This window comes from Notamacropus eugenii, chromosome 1 (assembly GCF_028372415.1).
Source record: "Notamacropus eugenii isolate mMacEug1 chromosome 1, mMacEug1.pri_v2, whole genome shotgun sequence".
Lineage (NCBI taxonomy): Eukaryota > Metazoa > Chordata > Mammalia > Diprotodontia > Macropodidae > Notamacropus > Notamacropus eugenii.
Genome location: NC_092872.1, coordinates 659,154,921 through 659,166,033, shown reverse-complemented (window position 1 = coordinate 659,166,033; position 11,113 = coordinate 659,154,921).

Here is an 11,113-nt window from a genome sequence, read left to right as displayed (position 1 = left end):
ATATTACAGACCACTTGGACAGAAAAAAGAAAGTAATGAGTTTTAGAATCAGAATTCAAGCCTGATGTAGAGACATAGCATGAGATAGGAGTGATTGAGGGTTAAAATTTAACAATATCTGTCTATCTGGCATAGGTCTCTCACTCTCTCTCGTCAGTGACTTGCCTATGGTTCCACAGCTATTAAATGTTATAAGTGAAACTTCACCTTAAATTCTCCTAGCTCCAAATTCACTAAGCAATTTGGTATTGTGTCCTAGGATGAATTTTAGTACAAACAAATAGAAAGTCTTCCATGAGTTGAAATATCAACTTCATAAGTATAAGATAGGGGAGGCAGAGCTAGATAGCAACACGTCTAAAAAAATGGTAGATTTTCATAGTCTGAAAACATAATATGATTTAAAAGTGAGCTCTGGCAATCCCTAAAGCTAGATTCTAGGATTAGTTGATAATCCTATCATTTATGGAACATTCTTTTCATCTCTGGGCACAACATTTTTGAAAGGAGACAGATAACCTAGAGCATATCCAAAGGAAGGTAGCCAGGAAAAGATTTAGGTGAGACATGCCAGCTGTCCTTAAGAATATGAAGCGCTCTCAAGTGTAAGAAGTATTAGATTTATTCTTTTCAGTTAAGATGGCAAAATTAGTTAGAAGTTGCAAAAAGTCAATCTAGTTAGGAGACAAATGAAATGTCCCCAAATGGAATGATATCTTGAGAAATGAGTTTTCTTTCACTGAGGGACTTCAAGGGGAAGTCTAGCAGCTACCCTACAGTAGCAGCTACCCTATTGGAAAGAACATTGGGCTTATGAAATGGGTTGGAAGCCCTGGTTTTTCTTCTTACTGTTCAAACCTTTGAGTAAAGTGCTTTACCACTCTAAGCCTCAATTTCCTCATCTTTAAATGAAATATGGGTTATATGACTTTTAAAATAGTCTTCAGCTCTAAATCCCATGACATTTTATTCTTCATTCTATTCTTTAGTATTGTTTCCAGTTCAAATTTTTGCCTTTGGGACTTTCCTAGGGTAGAATCATAAGTCTCATTTATCAATCTCTCCATAGTCTAGTTCCTGAGACTATTTCTTCCAACATTCGAATATTTTAATTAGAATATCATCTGAAAGTGTATGTGTGTGTGTGTGTGTGTGTGTGTGTTCATCCTTCATTGCTGAAGAAGACCATGCCATCAGAGAAATGATGAAATGACTTGCACTTGACTTTGTTTTTTTGAGTGAGAGAGGGCTGTGTAGGTCACCAGCCTCACTTCTCCTCCAGAGTCATCTGAATCCAGTGACCACATATTCATCAGGATGACTAGAGATGACCCAGGATGAGGCAATTAGGGTTAAGTGACTTGTCACACAGCTAGTGAGTGTCAAGTGTCTGAGGTGAGATTTGAACTCAGGTCTTCCTGACTCCTGCACTGGTGCTCTATTCACTGCAAATAATAACATGTAAAGTATAATAGGTATTAAAATTAGCATAACGTAGTAAAAAGTTGGCCATAGAATCAAGAAAATATGGGTTCAAGAGTGACAATCTGAACAAATAGCCCCGGGCAAATCTCTTAACATGTCATAGGATCCTGTATATAGAGCTGGAAGAATGTAAGAGACCAGCTATTTCAATTCTCTCATTGCACTAACGAGAAAACTAGTCCCAGAAGGTGTAAATGATTATTTTGAGGTCATAAATGTACACCGAACCCAGGCATTCTGATTCCACTTTTAGTGCACTTAACATTAGGCAACACTACATCTTTAGGCACCTTTCTTGGACTATTCATTTCAGCAAAATTGTTGACCTTTATTGGTAGAGAAAAATCCACACTGGAAGAGTCTCTATACCCATGCATCCATTGGTCTAGTTTTTTTTAATACACATAACATAATCTAGATTAAATGGAATTCATTACAAATTCTATTGGGAATAGATTTTTTTTAATGTAAGTTTCCTAATTTGAAAATGAGTAAAACAAAGACCTGAAAGGTTGTTTCCCTCTATTAGTCTACAGCTCAGGCTAAAAAAATTATCCTAATTACAATTTCAGAAAAAAAAGTAATGTTCTTTGCAGAGTAGATTAGTGTCTGTGACTATTTATAAAGTTAATGAATGACTGAATTAGCTCAGAAAGGCAGCTGCTGGACAGAAATCCTACATGTGTCTTTCTTTTATTCAGTAACTGGTACCTCCTATGGGACTTACATGCAGAACATGTAGATCCTGCCTAAATTCATTGATTTCATGCAGACGTAAGCATTTAATACTCATCAGCTAAAGAACCTACTTGTAATGTAAGCTGGCAGCATATGGTATTCATATTTTGCCAAATCTCTGAAAACATGATGGCCCCCACTGGATTAGAACATTTCTTTTTACTCAATTAAAGGAGAATTTTAATTTACTTTAATTCTTCAAAAGATCCATTGATTTCACTGGTGCTGAACTTTCCTACACTGACTTAATTACTTGGGAATCTTTCAAATGGACCTTTTACCATAAATTTCTTTCATTTTGCAGAAGAAAGAGTGGAAGGAAATTGTGACAATGTGACACACATTAGGGGGCACTATGGTGTAATGTGGTAATAGTCTTCACTTTGACTTCTTTGGCATTTCATAGTTTTTGAATTATTTTGCTTGCAGGACATTGTGGGATTCTAATATTTTATTTTTATTTTTCATAGTGAGAGATATTGTGGCATAATGAATAATGAGTCAAGTATGGTGTTAAGAAGATCTGTATTCAAGACCTGCTTCTGTGTTACCAAGGGCACCTGAATACCTTGGACAGCTCCCTCAGGCAATAAATTGCTGAGATTGCTGATTTGCAATAAGAGTGGACATCTCTACCAGGAGATTCCCCAACAATGTAATGAAATCTACATATCAAGGGAAAGGTTAGGAGTGGAGACTGAATTCTATAGTAATATGTTAATTTATGCCTGTTATCGATAATTAAAACATCACCCATTTTGGGAACCCATTTCTACCAAGACTGATATTGTTGCTCTACCTTTTCATACTCCAGGAAGGAATACAAGTCATTAAATATTTATGATGTATGAAATCTGAGCATGAAGCATTGTGCTATGTAATAGAAATATAGAGATAAAAAGAAAATAGTTCATGTTTTCAAGTAGTTTATAATCTGTTTGGGAGTAGAGGACACCATGGAGATAAGTAAATGCAAAGTAATTATGGGGGTGGAGGAACACTAACAATTAAAGCAATCAAAAATACCCTCATATGAGGGAGAATACCTGAGCTGAATCTTGAAGGGAGCTAAGAATTCCAAGAAGAGAAACTAAGGAGAGAGATACATTTTAGCAATAGGGAGCAGTTTACACAAAGACCCAGAGGGGAGAAATACTATTTTCCTCTTTGGGCCTAAGTTTTTTCCTCTGTAAAAAGAAAAAGTCTGGATTTCATGATTATCAAAGAGCTTTTAGTATTTAGGGAGAAAGAATATGCACATAGATAGGTAAATATAAAGGAGTAATTTAATAACTATTATTATTGATATTATTAATAGTAATAATTACTGTAATAGTATTACAATACTTTGAATGATCTGTATTTTTTTTTTATCAGTGTGGGTTCTCTATCCACCATTGTAGACTGTAACCTATAACCTCCTTAGGTTTTGATGACTTACTCTGGCCAAAGATATACAACATCTGGTAGTCCTTTTTCTAGAAATGAATCTTTCAAAACATGGTTATGTTGGTTTTTAAATGGGAGGAATACAGGTTCACTCACTATTCTTCCATCAATACTTAATGGCTGAGAATTATTCTGAAAATTTAAAGTTGCAGGTCAAATAAAAACCAAATAGATTGCTATATTGTGAGTAAACTGCAAAGTAATAAATGATTGAGGTAGATAGATGCTACTGACCTTGGAGTCAGGAAGATGTGGTTTTGAATCTGGATTCAGACATGAATTTTATGTCCCTGGGCAAGTTCTCTAAACCCTAACACTAATATGCAATGTAATTATTAGAAACAGCTAAACAATAGTATAAGAAAGTATTTCAAAATTGAATTCAAATTTAAAATGTGCAAAGCAGAGTGCTAATTTGAATGAATACATACCTGAGGTTGGGGGATTCCCCAGCATTTTTATGGAATTATAGTTATTTTGCATAGTACTTCTATTCCTTTTAGGCCTTGTGAATTTCAGTTTTGCCAAATAGAAACGTTTATTTTATGGGTTTGTTTTATGTTACTGTTTTTTTCTAACTAAATAATTAGATTCTAGCAAATAGGGACAGTTTTGTCTTCTTTTGCATGTATTAATGTTTTTGGTTTCTTTTTCTTGTCTTATTGCCATAATGGCATTTCTATTATTGTGAAGTAATAATGGAGAAAGATGCTATCCTTGCTTTATACCTGTATATGTTATGAAATCTTCTATTGTTTCTTCAGAGAATATGTAACATAAAGGAGACATCTAGGATGCACAGTAGCTTAAATGTTGAGCCTTAAGTCAGATAGAACTGAATTCAAATCTGGCCTTAGACACTTACTGTGTGTTTCTGGGTCAATCACTTAAACTCTGGATACCTCAATTCCTTCAATTATAAAACTGAGATAATGTACATAGCACCTAATGTGCAGGGATGTTATGAGGATAATATTAAATGATATTTTTATTTTTAAAGTATCTAGGTCAGTGCCTGGCATAAAGTAAATACCTAATAAATGCTTGTTTTTTTTTCTCTCCCTCCCCTTTGGATTTTACATAGGTATTTTAATCGTATTTTAAAACCATCCTTCTATGCCTATGTTTTGTATTTGTTTTGTATTAATTACTTTATTTTAGTTAACATTCATTTCCACAAGATTTTGAGTTCCAAATTTTCTCCCTATCTTTCCCCTCCCCCCATCTAAAATGGCATTCATTCTGATTACCCCCAGGCTGCTCTCCCATCTATCACCTTACCTCCTCTTCTATACCCTTTAGATTATCCCCATAGATAGATTTCTATACCACATTGCCTAAACATCTAATTTCACAGTTGCATGTAAAAACAAATTTTAACATCTTAACTTTGAGTTCCAAATTTTCTCCTTTCTTCCCTACCTCCACACCCTCATTGGCAGGGCAAGTAATTCATATAGTTTATATGTGTGTAGTTATGCAAAACACTTCCATAATAGTCTTGTTGTAAAAGACTAATTATATTTGCCTTCATCCTGTCCTGTTGCCCCATTTAGTCTGTTCTCTCCTTTGAACCTGTCCCTTTCAAAAGTGTTTGCTTCTGACTACCCCTTCCCCCAATCTGTCCGCCCTTCTACCAACCCTCCCGATTTATCCCTTTCCCTCACTTTCTAGTAGGGTAAGATACCCAGTTGAGTATGTGTTATTCCTTCCTTATGCCAAATCTTATTAGAGTAAGATTCACTCATTCCCTCTCACACGACCCCTATTCCCCCTCCATTGTAAAAGCCTTTTCTTGCTTCTTTTATGTGAGATAATTTACTCCATTCTATCTCTCCCTTTCTTCTTCTCCCAATATAGTCCTCTCTCACCCCTTAATTTATTTTTTACATATCATCCCTTCCTATACATATGTGTGTATACACACACACACAAGTATGTATATGTGTATGCATATATGTATATACATATATCTATGTGTATGTATGTATGTATGTATGTATACACACACATCTATATCTATATACAGATATATTCCTTCCAATTACCCTAATACTGAGAAAGGTCTCATCAGTTACAAATATCATTTTCCATGTAGGAATATAAGCAGTTCAACTTTTAAAAGTGCCTTATGATTTCTTTTTATTATTTGTTTATCTTTTCATGCTTCTATTTTCTATTCAGTTCTAATATTTTCATCCAGAATACTTGAAAGCCCTCTATTTCATCGCATGTCCAATTTTCCCCCTGAAGTGTTATATTCACTTTTGCTTGGTAGGTGATTCTTGGTTTTAATCCTAGCTCTTCTGATCTCTTGAATATTAGGAAGTTGTGGAAAAGCTGAACACTAAAGCACTGTTGAGCTATGAACTGGTCCAAGCATTCTGGAAAACAATTTAGAATTAGATTCAGAAAGTGACTATAAAAGTAATGCACTTTAACACTTAGATCTCCCTTCTAGGCATATTCTGCAAAGAAGTCAATAGTGAAAAGCAAGATACCATATACACTAAAATACTTTGCTGTTGTTGAATCATATCTCATTCTTCGTGACCCCATTTGGGTTTTTTTTAGCAAAGACACTGGAGTGGTTTGGTATTTCCTTCTCCAGCTCTTTATACAGATAAGGAAACTGAGGCAAACAGAGTTAAGTGACTTGCCCAGGGTCACACAGCTAGTAAGTGTCTGAGGCTGGATTGGAACTCAGGTCTTTCTGACTCTGGTCTTGTACTCTATTCATTTACCAACTGGCTGTCCAGAAATATTTTAGTAGCACTTTTAAAATAGCAAAGAAGTGGAAACTGAGTAGATTCCAACTGATTGTAAAATGTCTAATTAATACAAGAATGTAGTGCCATGTTACTGTTGAATGCTATGATGAATATTATAAAAATGTGATGAATGTAGAGAATCAAGTGGTTTTAAGAATTAAATGACGTAATATAGGTAAAGAGTCTTGCAAACTTTAAAGTGTTGTATAAGTGATAGCTTTTATTATATGAACTGCTGTTATGTGAATTAAGTCAGAAAATAATATACATAACAATATAACAAATATTGTTAAACAATGATATAAATACAAACAACAACAAAACAATAGTAACTGAAAATTATAAAATTATAGTGGGCATGTTTGGCCCCAAGAAAAGATATTAGAAATTATCTCTCATGCTACTTTGCAGAAATTAATGACTACATACATGGAGAGACACATACAATGTCAGATTGTTTTCAAGGAACTGTTTTTCCCCTCCTTTTTGATCTGTATTATAATGGATGGCTCACACAGGGAAAGATGGAGATATTATAAAAACAAAAGCTAATAACAAATTTACTAAAAACCATAGTACAACAAAATCAGTTATAGTAGAAGAAGCTATGGGAGAAAAAAAAAACATTATGGACTCAAATGCTTAAAGATATATTCAAAGAATCCAACAGAATTTGCAATGCTAAGAAGTTGACAAGATTTGAAACTTGAAGATTGTTTTTAAATCACAGGAAATCAAGTGATAATTTGAAGGCCCTTAAAAAGAAAATTTAAAAAATAGCAAGTAATTATAACTCAACTTGACCTATTTAAATGAATTACTGACTCAAAAGAATGGAAAGGCTATGAACAAAAATACATGGAAAAACAGAACTTGGTATCAAATTGATTTCCTAACAAATTTCAACCTATATCAATCAATTGCCATAGGAGGAAACTAAAAGTACTTAGATGATCATGATGATAATGATGATGAAAATGATAGCATTTAAATAGAAATTTAACTATTGCAAATATTTTACATATATTATCACATTTGATCCTCAAAACAGCTGTGTGAATTAGGTGCATTTGTTTTCCTTATTTTACAAATGAAACAGGTTGGAAGAGGTTAAGTGATTAGCCAAGGTCAAATAGCTAGCTAATATCTGAAGAAGGATTTGAACATAGTCTTCCAATCCAAGCCCACCAGTTTATCCATTGCACCATTTGGCTGCCGTACAATAGATATCATAGTTGTCAGTAAACATTTAACCTGCTTGGTAAGTAGAAAGGGCTGGCTGCCAATGACAACAATGGCTTAAAACATATCTTACAAAATTCTATCTCTAAAATCTAATAAAAGGACCTATATGCACAAATATGTTCATATTCCACTTATAATAGCAAAAATTAAAAAAAAAAACAACTTGAAAAAACCTATCTATGTCCAAGATTTCAAGGATAGGTTATTTAAATGAATGTCATGATTCCATAAAATGATAAAGATGAAATTTGAAAAGACATTTAAAGAGATATAAAAAGTAATCTAAAGCAAAACCAGTAGAATTACAATTATATTTATACATATATATATATTATATACATGTAATCAGAAGTGTGTTTGTATACACATATAAGCATATGCATATATACATATAATACATATAGAAAGAGAAAGACAGAAAGAGAAAGAGAGAGATGGACAGAGAGAGACAGAGAGACAGACACAAAAAGAAAGAAGGAAATAAATAAATAAAGCAAAACCATACAGACCTGGAAGGAGAAAACAATTTTAAAAAATATTTTCTTTTGATTCTTTTGGTTTTGGTTCTCAAATATTAGAGCTCATATGTAAAATTCTCTATTTATTTTTTATTTTTACATGACTGTTTCTGTTGATTATGCCATTCATAATAATAAAATAAATTGATGACCACCAAACGTTATTGTTCATATAAGTGTAAACAGATCCATAATAACAGTATTATATAATTATTATTGTAATTTGGTTATTCTATAATATAGCTTTAATATAATTATAATTATTTAAAATAAGTAGAAACAAAAATAAAGGTGTGGTTATAGAGTCAGGCAAACGAAATAAAGATAATTTTCAGGAACATAGCACTGTGCTTACTAGGGCAAACAAACCTAAATGTTCTTTTCTGGCTTGTAATTGCTTCCAGGCATTTTATTACGCTCATGTAGAGAGATGAATGGATGGACAGTGGGGTAAAGAATTGTGGTAATGAGAGCAACCCTTGAGTCTATGGCAACACTTTCAGACCTCATAGTCAATACAAGTGTATGTATATACACACATTTCCTCCCACAACAATGCTCCTAGTAGTTAATCTAATGACAACACAATCATTCTGTTTTGGCGGCAGACCGTAGAATATCTATCAGTACTGCTCTACAAAGCCTCAAGTAAAGATGATGACTAGAAACTTAGTTTTCTGACTATGTTTTCTCAAATAGCAGTGAATCCAATTACAAGCATAAATCCATGCGTTAAAGTTAGCCATTGTGTGTTCCTTTCCAGCTACAGCAACCATGCTATTGATAAGTTGGTTATGGGATCTAAAGGTAGAGTGAGGTAAGGAATATAAACAGTGGACTAGAATTTGATGGAAAATTCAATTTTCTTGTGACTTCGATTTTCTTTGAACCAAGCAACCAATAGATTTATAATAAATACTTATAGTGTGCCATGAATTTTGTTTAGTTGTATTTGGGGGATGGAGGAAAAGAGAGAGAGAGAGGGGGAAAGAGAGAGAGATACAGAGACAGAGAGAGAGAGACAGAAAGAGAAAGACAGAGACAGAAAGACAGACAGACAGAGACAGAGAAAAACAGAGAGAGAGAGAGAGAGAGAGAGAGAGAGAGAGAGAGAGAGAGTTGTAGAGTGGAACACCAGATAGAGTCAGAAGATTTGGGTTCAGATCCTGGTTCCAATACATATTATGTATATTACACATAATATAATACCTTGACCCCCTACCTTGACCTTGACCCCTAAAGCTTAAAGGTCAGGTCTGTTGTATTTCATTCCTCCCTCAGGGTTTATCAGCAGCCTTAAAGGAATCGGGAGTGTCCAATATCTCTGCCATTCACTCAAGTCACAAATGATGGCATTTTCCCCAATTTAAGGGGTCCCTCTATTCTAATTCTATTTAACCACTAAAGAGTGAGATTAGCTTGTTCAAAGGAATATTTACTTTAAATGTAAAAAGAAACCCAAATAAAAAACATCCCTTCCCAACCCCAGACACATATAGATAATCTTCCTCTATATTATTCCAGTCTCTGGGGAGAGAAGGGAGATTTGTTTTACAACTTAATTCAATTCCTATATAACATTGTCTCACCAAGTTCTAAATTCAAAAATTCTTTGAGATTGAGTCCTGGACATTCTGGCCTTCTTAGGGCTTCCCTCTGGCCTGGGAATAACATCTGACCTCGAATTCTGCTCCCAGGTTATCATGATTCAAGGTCTGGTTCCAAGAACTCCAGTTCCTGCACCTAGAATTAAAAAGGATAAATGAAATAGATAAAACCCCAAATCCATTTCTTGGAATAATGGGCCTAAGTGGGAAGGGGAAGGATGGTAGACTTTATCCCTTCCAGCTCAGTCTGTAGCACCTTACTGTTTGTGAGTTGTACTCCATACCTTCATGCTCTGGATGGAGAAACACACATGCACACACAGACACAAATAAAGAAACTCTCCCAGCATGACAATTTTAAGGATGCAGTAACCAGTGAGAAGGAAGCTGTTCCCATCCATGTGGTAAGGGAATATAGGACATTTTCTCTCATAAGCAAATTACTGTCACTTTACATGTAGATGCCTACACCTTTGGTGATCTGAGCACAAACTAGAGCCCTGTTACATATGAAACTTCAGTTAAGTTATTCAATCTCTCTGAGACTCATTTTTCTTATTTGTAAAATGGGCATTATAATATCTGCTCTATCTACCATACAGGGCCATTGTAAGGAAAGTGATTTATTCCTTTTAACTGTAAAGGAATAAGATTACATCTATGATTTTGGTGGAATAGGGAATTCCCGGATAAGGAAATTCTTCTATCAATGTAAGTTGCCACTTTTGCTACAAGGTATAGTCTTAAAGAGTTGCCTAGAATACCTACAGGCTTAATAGCTTTCCCAGGTCACATTGCATGAATGTTTTATAGCCAATGAGGTGGCACAGTGGATAGAGCACTGGTCCTGGAGTCAGGAAGAGACTTGAATTCAAATCTGTCCTTGGACATTTAGTAGCTGCGTCACCGTGGGCCAGTTATTTCACCTTTGTTTGCCTCAGTTTCCTCAACTTTAAGATAATAATAGCATCTCACAGGATCAAGTGAGATAATATTTACAAAGCACTTAGCACAGTGCTTGGCACATAGTAGGCACTATATAAAATGATTACTTCCCATCTTTCCCTTCCATTCCCTTCCCTTTCTTAGGTGGGACTGGAACCTATGTCTTCCTGACTTGAAGTATGACTCTTTACCCAGTATGCCACACTATTTCTTATAAACTGCAAAGGATTTCAACCATTCTACTTATTAATAGCTCCATCTGCATGTAAGTTATTCCTGAAATAAAATCTTAATTTGAATATGACCTTACAAGTTGAAGGTGAGGGCAATATTTATAAATAGAAATTTAGCTAAT